Source organism: Eptatretus burgeri, chromosome 6 (assembly GCF_056783735.1).
Source record: "Eptatretus burgeri isolate ZD-2024b chromosome 6, Ebu_testis_v1, whole genome shotgun sequence".
Classification (NCBI taxonomy): Eukaryota; Metazoa; Chordata; class Myxini; order Myxiniformes; family Myxinidae; genus Eptatretus; species Eptatretus burgeri.
This window is the reverse complement of record NC_140966.1, coordinates 100,679,215-100,694,104: the sequence shown is the minus strand read 5'-3', so window position 1 is coordinate 100,694,104 and position 14,890 is coordinate 100,679,215. Positions and strand designations below refer to the sequence as shown.

The following is a 14,890-nucleotide window of genomic DNA, read 5'->3' as shown; positions in this document are numbered from 1 at the left end:
CAGACTGTGTCAAAAGCACGTGATATGTCCAGGGATACGGCTCGGATTTCCTGTCTGGCATTGAGGACCTCCATCCATTGATGGGAGAGCAGTAGCAGCATATCCAGGGTAGAGTGACCTGGTCTGAAACCAAATTGATGATTGGAAATCAAGCCATTGGAGAAGAGGAAGGATTTCATGTCTGAAGCGATGATGGATTCCATAACCTTGCTGATGATTGGGAGAAGGCTGATTGGTCTGTAGTTACAGGGATCTGTTTTTGCACCTTTTTTATGGAGGGCAGTGATGTTAGCAGATTTCCAAGCAGATGGCAGATGACCTTGGGAAAATGAGAGGGTGAATAGAACAGAGAGAGGGTGAGCAAGAGCAGAAGAGCAGGCTTTGAGGACACGTGGGCTGATGCCGTCTGGACCGTCTGGACCTGTTTCTTTCTCTGCAGGCAAACCACCCTGACTATCGGTCCATGAAACACTTTCTGAACACGAGCAATGACAAGTGTGCTTTTTTGAATCCTGAACACACTTTGGGAAGAATGGCTGCATTCCTTGGGATCAGCACACACGAGGAACAAGGATACACCAGGAAAGAAAAAGGACAAGTTTGTTCAAGCAGAATCAGCTCTCGGAACTCTCAAATGGATTCCAGCAAAGTCCGGACACAGCATTGGTTTTCCTGCCCCAATGTATGTGGTGTACACACCAAGCTTCATTGGGGAAACCAAACAAAACCAACATTTAAACTCCAAACACGATCACTCCAAGAACCAACAACACAATCTCAGAATGATCTCAGAGAGTCACAGGGAAGCGTGGCATTGATCACAATGATCATCCAGAAGAGCCTCGGACTTGTATTTGGTCTACCACTGTGAGTGCATGAGTCATACCATAGAATCTCTCCAAAACAAGAGAAATCTTTACCCAAGCTGATACCACCAGGCCATGGGTTCCTCAAACGTCGGCCATCCACAATCCCCTTCGTGGATAGAAAGACTCTGCAGGTGCTGGAGTTGAATGTACAAGAGAAAATAATTCAACATCAATGGGGTCATCCATGTCTAATCCAAAGTTCTCTCGACATTCAGCTTCCTGCACCAACACTTATCCGGAATCATTCACAAACAAAGCCCACAGGCATTGTGATCGCCAAAACGAGTCCAGTTCCTTTCATTAGTGGTGAAACCAGGGAAATTTTGGAGTGGCACATCAACGATAAATTTTCCAAATTGCCATGTGTGGTTAGGGATTTGCGAGAAAGCTTCAAACCAGCTGCTCGCCAGATCACAGAAGACCCCAATTCAGTCACATCCAGAAGCTTTGTGGGAACACTTTGTCGTTAGCTGTTTGGCTGGCTGTTGATGTGGTTTTCGTTATTTCTCTTCTTTCTCTTTCACTTTGTTTGAGCAATCTCTTCAACAATAAACCATACCCTTTCCCTTGTTCTCCACATAAGAGCAACAGAAAACATCGTGAATTTAAGCCCTGCTCTTGATGTGCTTGAGAATGGAGTTTGCTGAACTGACTTGGGACAACTTCAAATTGCCTCGGATAAACAGTATTCCTCCCTACTTCATCGGCTGATCTTCACATTCAAATTGATATTTTGGAATCGAACATCAAATCTATAGAGGTAAGATTTAAAATCCAGTGTCTTCAGAAAGTCTACACCCTCTTTCCAAAGTTTCATCTTTTGTTGCCTTATAGCCTGGAATTACATTGCACTGAATCAGACTTTTTCCATCTTTATTTGCACATCGCAACCCACAACTTCCAAGTGAAAAAGAAATTCCAAAAATTTCAGAAAATTAATTTTAAATACAAAACTAGAATATCTTGGTTGGATGAGTGTCACCCCCCTGAGTTATTACTTGGTGGAAGCACCTTTGACAGTAATCACCGCTGTGAGTCTGTTGGGATAGGACTCCACCAACTTTACACACCTCGATTGGGCAATATTTGCCCATTCTTCTGCACAAAACTGTTCAAGTTCAGTCAAGTTGCATGGGGAGCGTTGATGGACAGCAATCCTAATGTCATGCCACATATTTTAGATTGAATTTAGGTTGGGGCTCTGGCTGGACCACTCAAGGACATTTATCTTTTTATTTTCTTTGGCTGTTTGCTTTTGGTTGTTGTCATGTTGAAAGGTGAACTTCCATCCTAATTTCAGCTTTCTTGCAGAGGGCAGCAGGTTTTCCTCTGGATTTTTCTGTATTTTGCTCCATCCATTTTCTCTTCAATCCTGACAAGTGCCCCAGGCTCTGCTGATTAGAAACATCACCAAAACATGATGCTGCCACCACCATGCTTCATAGTCGGGATGGTGATCTTTGGATGATGTGCTGTGTTGGGTTTGTGCCAAACATAATGTTTTGCATTTCAGCCAAAAATTTCCATCTTGGTTTCGTCAGAGCACAAAACTTTTTGCCACATGGATAAATAATCTCTGGAGTGCTTTTTTGCATTCCTCATATGGGACTCGAGGTGGGCTTTTTTGTCATGGCTTTCTTCTTGCCATCCTATCGTACAGGCCAGGCTTGTGGAGTGATTGGATATTGTGGTCACATGCCCACAATGACCAGTCTTTGCCATAAAGGCCTGTAGCTCTTTCAAAGTTGACATTGGCTCTTGGTGGCTTCTCTGATCAGTCTCCTCCTTACTTGGTCATTCAGTTTGGCGAGACAGCCTGATCTTGGCAAGGTCTTGGTGGAACCATACGCCTTCCACTTCTTCATGATTGTCTTGACTCTACACGGAGGGATATTCAAGGCCTTTCAAGTATTCTTATACCCATCCCCTGATCTGTGCCTTTCCACAAAATAATTCCAGAGGTCTTTTGGAGCTCCTTGGTGGCCATGGTTGAGTCTTTGTTCTGAAATCCACTACCCAGCTGAGGAAACCTACAGGAACAGTTGATTTTATCCTGAAATAATCAGAAGCACTACAATTTAACACAGGTGGAGGCCAATTGACTTTGTGTGTGATTTTTGAAGGTGAGTGGTTACACCTGAGCTAATTTACAATTGCTATTATCAGGGGGGTGGACACTTATCCAACCAAGATATTGTTACGGCTGTGAAAATTCGCAGAACACCATAAAGGACCTCAGAGCAGTTATGATGCTAAGTTTATGTGCAGATAGGACCCCACCGTGGTTTAAAGGGCTTTGTTCGTGTTCACCAGGCTGCGATCCTTTGAGATAGCCGTTTTTCTTTACCTATCGTTATTTTGGAACAACCACGCCATCTCAACAACCATGCCATCCACACCGAAACGCCAACCACGTCATCTCAACAACCACGAAGGCTCGCTCACTGGACATCACTCGCCGGACCGTGCTGGCTGGGTCGCTCCGAATCCAGGGCGCCTTGAGGGGGTCGATGGTGCTGCGGAGCCGGATCGCGGAGGACACGAGCTCGGGGAGCTCACCATACGGTCACGCTCTTCCGATTATTTATTTGGGCTTTTTGTATGTGTGTTGGTGGCGCCAGTCTCGTTACGTAATACCATTTAAGTGCTCGTGAGGAATAACGAATAGTTGGATGTCGTGCTTTCGCCTTGCTTGTGTCTTTGTCCCCGTCCCGTGCACAATTATTTTCCATTTGTCTTGTAAATTGCATGACTGCCCCTTGCTTGTGAATACGTGTGCTGATAATAAATGTCATTGTGTGAAACGTATCCCGTTCGTTGCATCCTTTCCCCATTGGAAGTGCTATCTTGTATCGTGGAATGAGTAGAGGGTTTTGAACGCCTGGTAAACAGAATCACATCCGTCGAGGTCGGCAATAACACCGCTCGGTTATCACTGTAGCACGGAACGGACCGCTTAAGCGGTTCGTGTCCTAGGCCGACCTGCGGCGAGGTACGATCGCCCAGTCGACTACTCGCGCAGGTACTAAGGTTGGTCGAATTTGGCGAACAACCCTATCCTGTGCGGGTGGCCAATTGGCACGATTGTGTTGAGGTTAAACCCCCACCCGTGACTAGCTCCTGGCGGTAGTTCCAGGAGAGTCACGACTGAATTGTCTGTCCGGTGGGCGACGCGGCTGCCATTGGAGGAATGCGGCCGATCGCACGCCGGGCGGGCCAGAATTCGTAACAATATTCTCGTTTTGTATTTTTAATTAGCTTTCTGAAATTTGTGGAATTTGTTTTTCACTTGGAAGTTGTGGATTGAGATGTATAAATAAAATGGAAAAAGTCTAATTTGATGTAATTTAATTATTTTACAGAGCCTGATTTGTGCATGTAATGTTGTGTTAAACAAATGAAATTTATGAACACTTTCTTCTTTTCGTTAACAGGAAATTGTATCAGCAATAAAAGACAAGACTAAGAACACCCTTTTTTCCAAAACGAGAGGTGAAATGATCAATTTGCTTGAAGACATTTTGAACAACCCATACCCACAAAACGAGTTCTTGTCTGATGACCCAGCGTACGAGTGTTACCTTGGAGACTCGCATTATTTGGGAAAATCAGGAAAAGTTACAGAATGATGTCCTCCTTTGTTGGATGGTGCTTGATCAGAGGTAAGTTCAATTGGATAAAAATTCATGAAATATTTTGTTTAATTCAATATGAGACTAACATAACCCGCGCTCTGCGCGACATGTTGGGGTGGGTGTGTTTGAAAAAGGAACTGATGCAGAGTATCAGTAGCAATTTTACTTTAATGCAGTAAGTGGAATACGATTTCACTGTTTCAGAACCATTTTATTTACTTTTTTTTGTACCATGCACCTCATAAGGTCTTTGAGATAATGTAAGCCGAATATCACGTTACTCAAGCGCAGAACAAAGTCGAAGATAGCGCGACACGAAACCACAAACTCGGAAATAATATATAAGATAAGTAATGTGTTTATTTGTTATTTTTAGCAACATCAAGAAAGCTCTGGGAGGAAAGTACAGGAAAATTCTACCTCCCTCCTCCACTCCTTCAAACTTAAATGACCTGAAAGATCATTATCAAGACAACTGGAAGAAAAGAAAAAGCAAAGAACTTTGTTGACTTGAAAGACTGCATTCACCTTGTATTATTGCACTTAAAAAAATTAACATGTTGAACTGTTGGAAAAAAAATCAACTGTGAAAATGATTTTTGGGGTTTGGGCGATGGGTTTTAACGTGACGGCTCGGTTTCGGTTCGAATGTGAGCTTTGGGGTTTGGTTTGAATGTTTGGGTTAAGGTTTTAATTTGAGTTGTTAGGTATTTGGGTTGGGTTTGAATGTAAGGGTTAGGGTTGGGGTTATAATAACAAAGACCTCAACAGATTCCTCCTGTTATATTATCCCGAGCTTCACCCTTGAGTGCTCACTGCAATACTGTATATAAAGTATGAATCACCAACTTATTGCCTGTCTGTTCAGGGGACTCCCATTTTTTTCGATAGGAGGAAAACCACGGGGCAACCCCAATGCAGTGTTCCACATTCGGCCCCACATTATTCTTCATCCTCATCAATGACTGCACTGACTCTCTGGAAAGTAATTTTCATCTCTTTGCTGACGACTCCTCTGTTTTGTTTTGTTTCTATCCTCTGTTTTAACATCCCTCATCCTTCTTACAGACAGGCAGTAGCCTCTTCCCTCTCCTCAGACATTGACAAAAATCACAAACATACTTGTGAAATATTTGGAACAGGTCTTTCAATATTGAGAAATCTGACATTCTCTCTCTCTCTCTCTCTCTCTCTCTCTCTCTCTCTCTCTCTCTCTCTCTCTCTCTCTCTCTCTCTCTCTCTCTCTCTCTCTCTCTCTCTCTCTCTCTCTCTCCCTCTCTCCCTCTCTCCCTCTCTCCCTCTCTCCCTCTCTCCCTCTCTCCCTCTCTCCCTCTCTCCCTCTCTCCCTCTCTCCCTCTCTCCCTCTCTCGCTCTCTCGCTCTCTCGCTCTCTCGCTCTCTCACACATGCAGAAAGGCCCATACTGCAAATCCTCCTCAATCCTCTTGGAGGTTCAGTCTCTCAAACTCTTGGGTCTCACTCGAAACCATGATCTCTCTCTCTTGGGCAAGCCACATTTCAACGTTGGCCTCCAAAGCCAGACACTGACTTGGCGTCCTCTATGTCTATGATAAGCTGAGTCGATGAGATGATCACTTACTATTGGTCTGGTCACTCTGATGGTTACCATGTCCAAGGAGTTTCTGAAGCTGTGTCCATTAAGCTGACTCCATTGATAATTGAGGTAACACTGTTCAACGAGTGTATTAGAGATGAAGGATTTGTCACTCCTTGGGTGTCATTTCTCTGGTCTCTGTTCATGCTCCGACTGAAGCGAGTGATCTCACCGTGAAGGACACATTCTATGCCACACTCGAGCCTGTGGTGATCAGTGCCCCAAGCAAAATACTTTTCTCATCTTGGGGGATTTCAATGCATCGGCTGGAACTGATTGGGATGGTTATGAGACATGTGTTGGTCCCCATGGGTCTAGAACTGTGAACTGTAATAGCTTCAGTCATGGACTTTGGGAGGTTGGTTCATCGGGTAACATCATCGATGAAACGTTGAAACTTCAGAGCTGCGTTATGTAGACTAAATGCCATATGAACAAATTCAAAGAGTCAAAATGGTGTGGTTATAGTTGTCTTACAGATATCATCAGGCTTGAAGGGTATCTGTTGGTATGCTACAACCAGATATACTTTGGAGAAAACTCAAGCACCTTGCAGAGAAGAAGAGAAGTCTTGGATCAATTGGCTAGCGATCAGGCACAGTGGCTTTGTTGAGTGCCCAATAATCTCCACAAGGCCGATAGTCTCCGGGTGTCTTTGAGACCATGTGTTTGGGGGAGGACCAGTAACTGCTGGATGGGCGAATGAGACTGAGCTCAAGCATTTGATCGAAATCTGCCCTGGCAATCGACCAATGATCGTATGCTTGGCGGCGAGGTCTCGCTGCTGCAGGTGGGCCTCAAGTCTCTATGTGATGTGTGATTTAGTGTTTGACTGCCGTATCACTGTACACTGGTCGAGTTATGCTGGGGTATTCATGAAGGAGGGTACTAAATTGTGTGGTGTTGGTACGCTTTACATTGGACTCATGGTAGAAGCTTGCCAACCTACCCCTCACACGGTAAGGTTGGTCGTGGTGTTAATAAGCCAATGATGAATAAACATCCATGAACAAAGCAAACTGATTGAGAAAATCAGCTCTGACGATGGGTGTAGGCAGCTCAGCGATGATAAATACCCAGTGAAAAACTCGACGTAGTCGCAGATCAAGCATCAAAGATTTCTCTCCATAGGTGGCAATAGGTGAGTGCTTACCTGCTTGAAGTTGTGACACTGTGTTGTTTGCCAGTCTTGTTTTATGTTGTGTGTGGTCACATGCTTACTTCAGCCCCAGTATCAACTCGGAATCATATACCAGTGTTCTTTGCAGTGACGTAGAAAAGGCTAGTCTCATGGTGACAGGCAGAGCTCTTTGCCCCTAGCTGCTGGTCCTGCCATTTCCCTGTATGGTTGAAGTCAGTTTCTTAAATGAATATGGTGGTGCACACTTCCTGGCTACTGTACCATAATGCCAATGGTACCAACATTCTGTACCTTCATGCCTGTGGATGAGGACGACTATTGTTCTGGCTCCTGCCATGCTGTTTGCTTTGGGCCCACTTTCGAGAAAAACTCCGCTCTTCCTGCAGGTGACAAGTGAGCAGCTGGACATGTGCCGTGAGCTGGTTGACAGTTGACTCCAAATCCTACATGACCGAATGATCAGATGTTGCACTGAGGGGCTGGTGTGTAGCAGCAGCAATGGAAGTTGTGGGTGATTCCACTTCCACAACTTTGTCAGCGATCTCAGTGAGCTGTTCACCAGTGGAGGCCAGGATGAATTGAGCTTTGTTGGATAAAGACTGAAAGAATAGCTGTTTCAAAATATTATCTTCCAACTTAGTGTCACTCAAAAGCTGCCTCATCCTCCAAAGAAACTGCGACATATTCCTGTCTCCAAGCTCTTCTGAGATGAGCAATTGGTGTAAGCATTTCTGCTCAGATGCGGAGGTATGCCGTATTAGCTCAGTCTTGAGCTTGTCACATCTGTCTGTCCTTGGAGGGTTGGGGAGAAAATTTCTGATCTCTTGTGCAATCTATGGTTCCAGTTAGCCAAAGATGTAAGCAAATTTCCTATCCTGCATTGTGCCATTTTGAGTCAGGAACTGTGCTTCCACCCATGCAAACTATAAGTCTGGGTCGTTGGGACAAAAGGGAGGGAGTTTCAGTCCAGTTGCCACGACTGGGGAAGGTGATGCGGCCCCTAGAGACAAGGTGATGCGGCCAAGTGTAGGACCATGTTCCCTGGGTTCAGACATAATGATTGGTAATCCAAGATACAGACTCGTCCAAACGTGGAGAAACTCTTGTTCATAAAACACCGTTTAACGATTATGTTGGGGTCACCAATGTAGAAATTATGCATGTGTGAATTTCCACTCACGTGTGGTCATATAGTGGTGAGATGAAAGCCGGTGGTTTCGCAGTCTCCAGAACACTCAGCAAACATAGCGAAACAGAAGTAATTGTGAAAGTTCAACTGAGATGCATTTGGCCAATGCTCCTTAGAATCCGGGTCGAAAATTCCGGCAGGAGATGCATCACGAAATGTTGATTCTCAACATGGTGAAAAACACCGAGTCTGGGAAATAGGAAAGTTTGTTTGTGGTGGTTCCACCGAGATGCAGCTAATGTTCCTCAAAACCCGGATCAAATACAAAGGCCTCCAAAGTTGGAAAGTTTGTCCAGTCGACGCGAGTAGTCCATGGGAACCAAGGTTGGAACAGCTGACAGTCATGAGGGAAACAAAGAGAACCAGTAAAAATGAAGAGAACCAGGAAGCCAAACAAACCGAGCAGCCTTGGTACTTCATAAAGCTTCACTATCCAACGGCTCCTCACTCTGGAGTGTTTGTTCTTTTCTTTTTCAAATCCATTTTCTGTCCTTGCAGGAAAAGTACTCAGGGTTGATTGGTTATTCCAAGTTTTAAACCACACCCCACTCTCCAAACTTGTGCTGGCATCGCGTCAGCATGGAAGAAACCAGCTTGGTGGATTAATTCTGCCTACACCATCTGTTGATGTAGAAAATGATGCATGGAGAAATTAGATGCCACTGCAAGTCCTGAACAGCCTCCATACATGTTCCTACAACTTTCTTGCAGTCCATTATTACCATGGATGTGCATTTGCAATGCACTCATGATCCTTTCACTGACACATTTGCATGGGTTCTCATACCCATACTAGCATACTCAACTTTCCCCACACCAACACTGATTGGCACATCCCATGTGGCTTTGGTGCCGCAGCATATCTGCTCCCCACATGCCGAAGCCCATGGTTTGTGAGACGGCCACGTAACCTCCAACATGGCACCCATCCCCAGATGCAAGTTTGGTTCATGCATCCATGAAACCCACACACGTAACCAATCAGACAGGCACATACACACCCCACATAGGGTCTTTCATAAATCCCAATCGACACATTTTTACCACGTCCATGTGTGGTCTACGTACTTCTTCCTGCTTGCAACAACTGCTGCAAGCAACTGCATGCTCACACATGCAGCGAACTTTGCACCCCTCTGACAGGCAGCGGACCTTTGCGCCTTTGCAGGCGACAGCGATGTGCAGGTGACAGCGGTGTGCAGGCGACAGCGGTGTGAAGGCGACAGCGGTATGAAGGCGACAGCGGTGTGAAGGCGACAGCGGTGTGAAGGCGACAGCGGTGTGAAGGCGACAGCGGTGTCCAGGCGACAGCGGTGTGAAGGCGACAGTGGTGTGAAGGTGACAGCGGTGTGCAGGTGACAGCGGTGTGCAGGTGACAGTGGTGTGCGGGTGACAGCGGTGTGAGGGCGACAGCGGTGTGAGGGCGACAGCGGTGTGAGGGCGACAGCGGTGTGAAGGCGACAGCGGTGCGAAGGCGACAGCGGTGCGAGGGCGACAGCGGTGTGAGGGCGACAGCGGTATGAGGGCGACAACGGTGTGAGGGCGACAACGGTGTAAAGGCGACAGCGGTGTGAGGGCGACAGCGGTGTGAGGGCGACAGCGGTGTGAGGGCGACAGCAGTGTGAGGGCGACAGCGGTGTGAGGGCGACAGCGGTGTGAGGGCGACAGCGGTGTGAGGGCGACAGCGGTGTGAGGGCGACAGCGGTGTGAGGGCGACAGCGGTGTGAGGGCGGCAGCGCTGTGAGGGCGACAGCGGTGTGAGGGCGACAGCGGTGTGAGGGCGACAGCGCTGTGAGGGCGACAGCGCTGTGAGGGCGACAGCGCTGTGAGGGCGACAGCGGTGTGAAGGCGACAGCGGTGTGAAAGTGACAGCGGTGTGAAAGCGACAGCAGTGTGAAAGCGATACCAACTCTTGTCTATAAGTCGAACAATCCATCTTTCAATCGCTCTTTAATCCCTCCATCCATCAATCCATCTTTCAACACTTCTTTAACTCCAGATACCAATCCATCTCTCCATGGTATTTCACTCTCTGCCTATTGTATCCAAGGACATCTCCACTCATGTCTCACAGACTTCCTCTCCTCTCGGAGCCATCGTGTGGCCATTAATTGAGTTCTCTGATCCCCTCTTCCTGTCCAGGCTGGAGTTCCTGAAGGCAGTGTTCTGAGCCCTGTTCTTTTTATGGTTTTCATCAATGATCTCTCTGAATCTCTGGAATATCCTCTTTATCTCTTTGCTGATGACTCCACCTTCTATCGTAACATCTGTCATCCCTCAGATTTCCTGGGAAAGCCACATTTGCAAGCTGGCCTCAAAGCCAGTCACCGACTGAGCATCCTCTGTCGTGCAAAGTCCTTCCTTGGCACACCTTAGCTCCTGACCACATACAAAGCATTCGTCTGTCTCCTGATGGAGAACTGCTCTCCGCTCTGGGCTGGTGCTCCCACCTCTTACCTTTTTCGGCTTCACAATGTGGAAAGCACGGCATTTAGGATCATTGGTATCTCCTGTGATGAGGTTGAGTCTTTGGGTCTCTCACTCTCTCATTGTAGGTCGGTCGGTGATTGTCTTTCTGTCTTCTACCATCTCCTCTCTGGCTTCAACCCCCCTTGCTCTGTCTGAGATATGTCCCCCACCCCCCATATTTCCGCAGGGCACTCAATGTCCACCAGCAACCCCCTTCTGGTGAAACTACCAAAACCAAGAATCACTGCTCACCTTCACTCTTTTATTCCTCTTTTTTCCCCGCCTTTGAAACAAACTCAAACACTCTCTTCACTCCCATTCTTCCCTCTACATCTTCAAAACAGCTGTTCATCACCACCACATATCTTTCCCCATCCAAAACCATGATCTTTTCTCCTCCCGCTAATCCACCTCAAACCCAAATCTGTCAAAGTTCCTGCTTTGCTTCCTGAAAGTCCCTGTCGTCTCTATCTTGTTTACTCTGTGTACCCCCCCATCCCTTTCCTTCCACAGTTCTCCCCATGTCTCTGTTCCCTTCTGTTTTTTCCTTCCCTCTCCCACCCCTTTTGTCTCCTGCTCCCCTTGTTGTGCGTTTCTGTGTGTTAGCTATCATACGAGCCTCGACAGTGCATAACACAAAAAATAAAGTATGAACGATTTGTTCCTCATGGATAGGCGGTCATATGTGTAAAGTTTCGCCTCGATCTGTTCAGCCACTTCAGAAAAGATTTTTGAAGGTTAAAAAAATAAATAAACAACAACAATATGGCTACCGAATCACGTGACCGATGCCGTCATCAAGTTTTTTTTCTATGGACCAATTTATCCCGAGATGACCCTCAAATTTTTCATACTGATCGGATGTAGCGTTCTGCATATGCAATGATGACGTCATAACGAAGGCATGTATGACGTCATAAAAATCACACTTATTCTACACGAGGACACCTTGCCATGTTCCAAGTTTCAATTTTTTTTCCTTGGTGCGGTTTCAGTGATAGAGGTCCAAAGTTTTTGGATTTTTCAACATGGCTGCCACACCACGTGACCTGTGATGTCATAATTATCATTAATACATTCCACATGAATAGTCGCACCAGTGTTGAAAATTTTGTCTCAATGCGAAAAGTTGTTGCAAAGAAAAACACGAAAGTTCTGTGCGGACAAACAAACAGACAGAGAAACAGATAAACAGACAGACAGACAGACAGACAAACGGACCCAAATGTTATACCCCCTCCTCTGGCGAGGGTAAATATCTCGGAATATCTACCTCCACTACCGAAGGTGGATGGAGGTTGTGTTTTCACCCGACTGTTTGTCTGTCTGTGAACAGGATATATCAAAACATTGTGGACGAATTCGGACGAAACCTGGTGGACAAGTTGGATGTGTGACAAGGACGAATTGATTCAGTTTTGGTGAAGATCCGAATCCATATCCAGATTCGATAATATTTTTAATCTGAATCCGTCCACAACGAGTAACTACTGAAGTCTATCTGTCCGGTTTCTTCCCGACATATTCGTTCTTTGTTCCTTTTGCATTTCTTTCTACTTTTCTTATTCATTCTAATTCTTGCTTTTCCTTTTGTTTTATCTCCGATACTCTCGACTTGTCTTTGTTTTATCTTCCTGTCTGGGATAAGTTAATTTTTCCAGACATGTTTCTGTAAGGCTCATTTGGCAATGCCTGGATGGGTTTGAGGGTAGTGGAGTTGCAGCTGAAACCCAAATCCTTTGCAGGTTCCTCCTGATGACTCCATCTTTGCTCTTTATTTATTCGGGTTCCTTCTGATTTCTCCAATGCAATATTTGGTCTTCTGTTTGATTACGTGATTCTTCACCATTGATTGATCGGGCGATTAAAAAAATATCGTACAGCATGGCATGATACTTCAAAACGTTGTGGAAGAGATATGAAAAAAACCAGTTGGGTGAGTTGGTTTGGTAACAAGAAGAAGCTGATTCGATTTTGGTTGAGGAACGGATCCAGATCCAGCCTCTCAATGGGATACAAAATGTAAACTGTGCATCTGGGCCGGAGTATGAGCTCTTCTGAGTGCTGTTTCAGTTGGTCCTGTAAACGCATATCTCTGGAACAATAACGCCAATAATAAATGTAGTTGTCTGCCTCTTGTGACGTTTTCTGAAAATTGCAAAACAATAAATAAATTATTTGCAACTAAATTACTTTATTGAACACTCCCACGCGCTTATCTGACAGCCTATTTATTGGCAGTGAAAACATGTTTTTGCATATGATTGATCAGTTGAGGTGTGGCATCTAAAGGTCAGAATGTGTTTGAACCAGTTTGATAAATAGGGGTTTTGGAAATTTTAATCAAGTCTATTCTTCGAAATTAGCGTCATTTATGGAAATCATTGAACACGTCACTAATCTGAAAGTGCACCACTATATATTACCCTGAAACTCAGTTACTGTATCTCACTTCAGCTCTTCTCAACAAAGGTGAATATTTGGTAAGGCTTTATTTCTCAAACTTCATTCTTAATATTTAAACAATATTGCCTCTGTTGGCTGAAGAGTTTAACCCGATTACATTTTCTTAATTCTTGGTACGGTTTACTCTTGTTACCTCCACTACCGAAGGTGGGCGATGGTTATGTTTCCGCCTCTAGATGTTTGTTTGTCTGTGAACAGGATATCTCAAAAAGTTGTGAATGGATTCAGACATAACTTGGTGGAAAGGTTAGCTTTGTGACAAGGACTAACTAATTAGATTCTGGTGAACATCCGAATTCGGATCTGGATACGAGAAATTTAATTTTTTTATAAATGATTCTTCATCATTGAGAGATAGTGATAAAAACAACATATATCATGCTATTCCAAAACGTTGTGGATGAGTTCTGATAAAACTAGGTGTATAAATTGGGGAGGTGAGGAGAACAAGCCGATTAGATTTTGGTTAAGGTGCAGATGTAGATCCAGCCTATCAATGGAAAACAAAATGTAAACTGTTTAGCATGGTTGAGGTGTATGCTCTACCGAGTGCCGTTCTCGTTGATAAATGTTGTGAAGGACTCTTCAGGAAAGATTGTCTTGCAACTGTCAGATTATACTATTTCGTGATCTCATTGTGGTGTGCTCAAAGGGTGTCATTGTCGCCAGATTAATATTTTTTTAATAGAAGTATGGAAGCTCGTCGTGGAAATGAATGACATCTGGTGGAAGGCTTTCTGTGCAGCAATATTTTCTTTTATCAATTGAATTATCTTCAAAATCACCTTGTTTAAATCATTTTTCATGATTTGATGTCTTTACGTGATGTAAGGAGAACCATCACTATGAACAATCAATGTTCAATTTCTAACATCACAGCAGTGATGTTAATAACATCAGGACAAGGCCAGTCCCTCATTTCAACTTGTCCTGATGATAATCCAAACAATATTAACATCACGATAAGTCGAAATGAGCAGCCGGTCTTGACATGAGACAGCGGCTTGCAGTACCTGCCAGTCGGCTTGAACTTTAAGCCTGGTGTTGGCTTTACGGTTGAGGTACCTGGCTTAAGATCTCAAGGTCTTGAGTTTGAGCCCCTGCCATGCAGTTGAAATAACACCGGGTTGGTTGACTCAGCCTGTCATCCTTCTGAGGTCGACAAAATGTGTACCATGAGTAGTGCAGGCATTTTAGCAGAAATATTTGGTCAACCTCCCACAAATTGCAACAAAAGCAAACTCAACAGATTTTGATTCCTGGATATGTCCTCAGTGACAGAAAAAAGTCCAAAGGGATCCTCGGGGGGAAAGTCCTGAAATCATGGAAATCCAATATGGCCGCCACCCGGCTTTGGGGAAAATGAGAAATTTGTAAACATTGATACTTTAAGATGTAAATCTGTTTTTCTGCATTATAATTGTTTCTAGTTATGGTCAGTATATTCATATACAAGAATAATTCTAAAAAAGTGAAATATATTGACGGTAAAATAAAAAATTATAGC

General features: G+C 44.8%; 1 pseudogene across 1 annotated transcript; it reads left to right on the top strand.

Annotated features, from left to right (window-relative positions):
- The first annotated feature begins 92 nt into the window (after positions 1-92).
- LOC147025458 (uncharacterized) lies at positions 93-13,076 on the top strand (annotated as a pseudogene). Its single transcript, XR_015059537.1, has 3 exons — positions 93-1,629; positions 4,304-4,531; positions 4,881-13,076. The product of XR_015059537.1 is annotated as an uncharacterized LOC147025458 (transcript).
- The last annotated feature ends 1,814 nt before the right edge of the window (positions 13,077-14,890 follow it).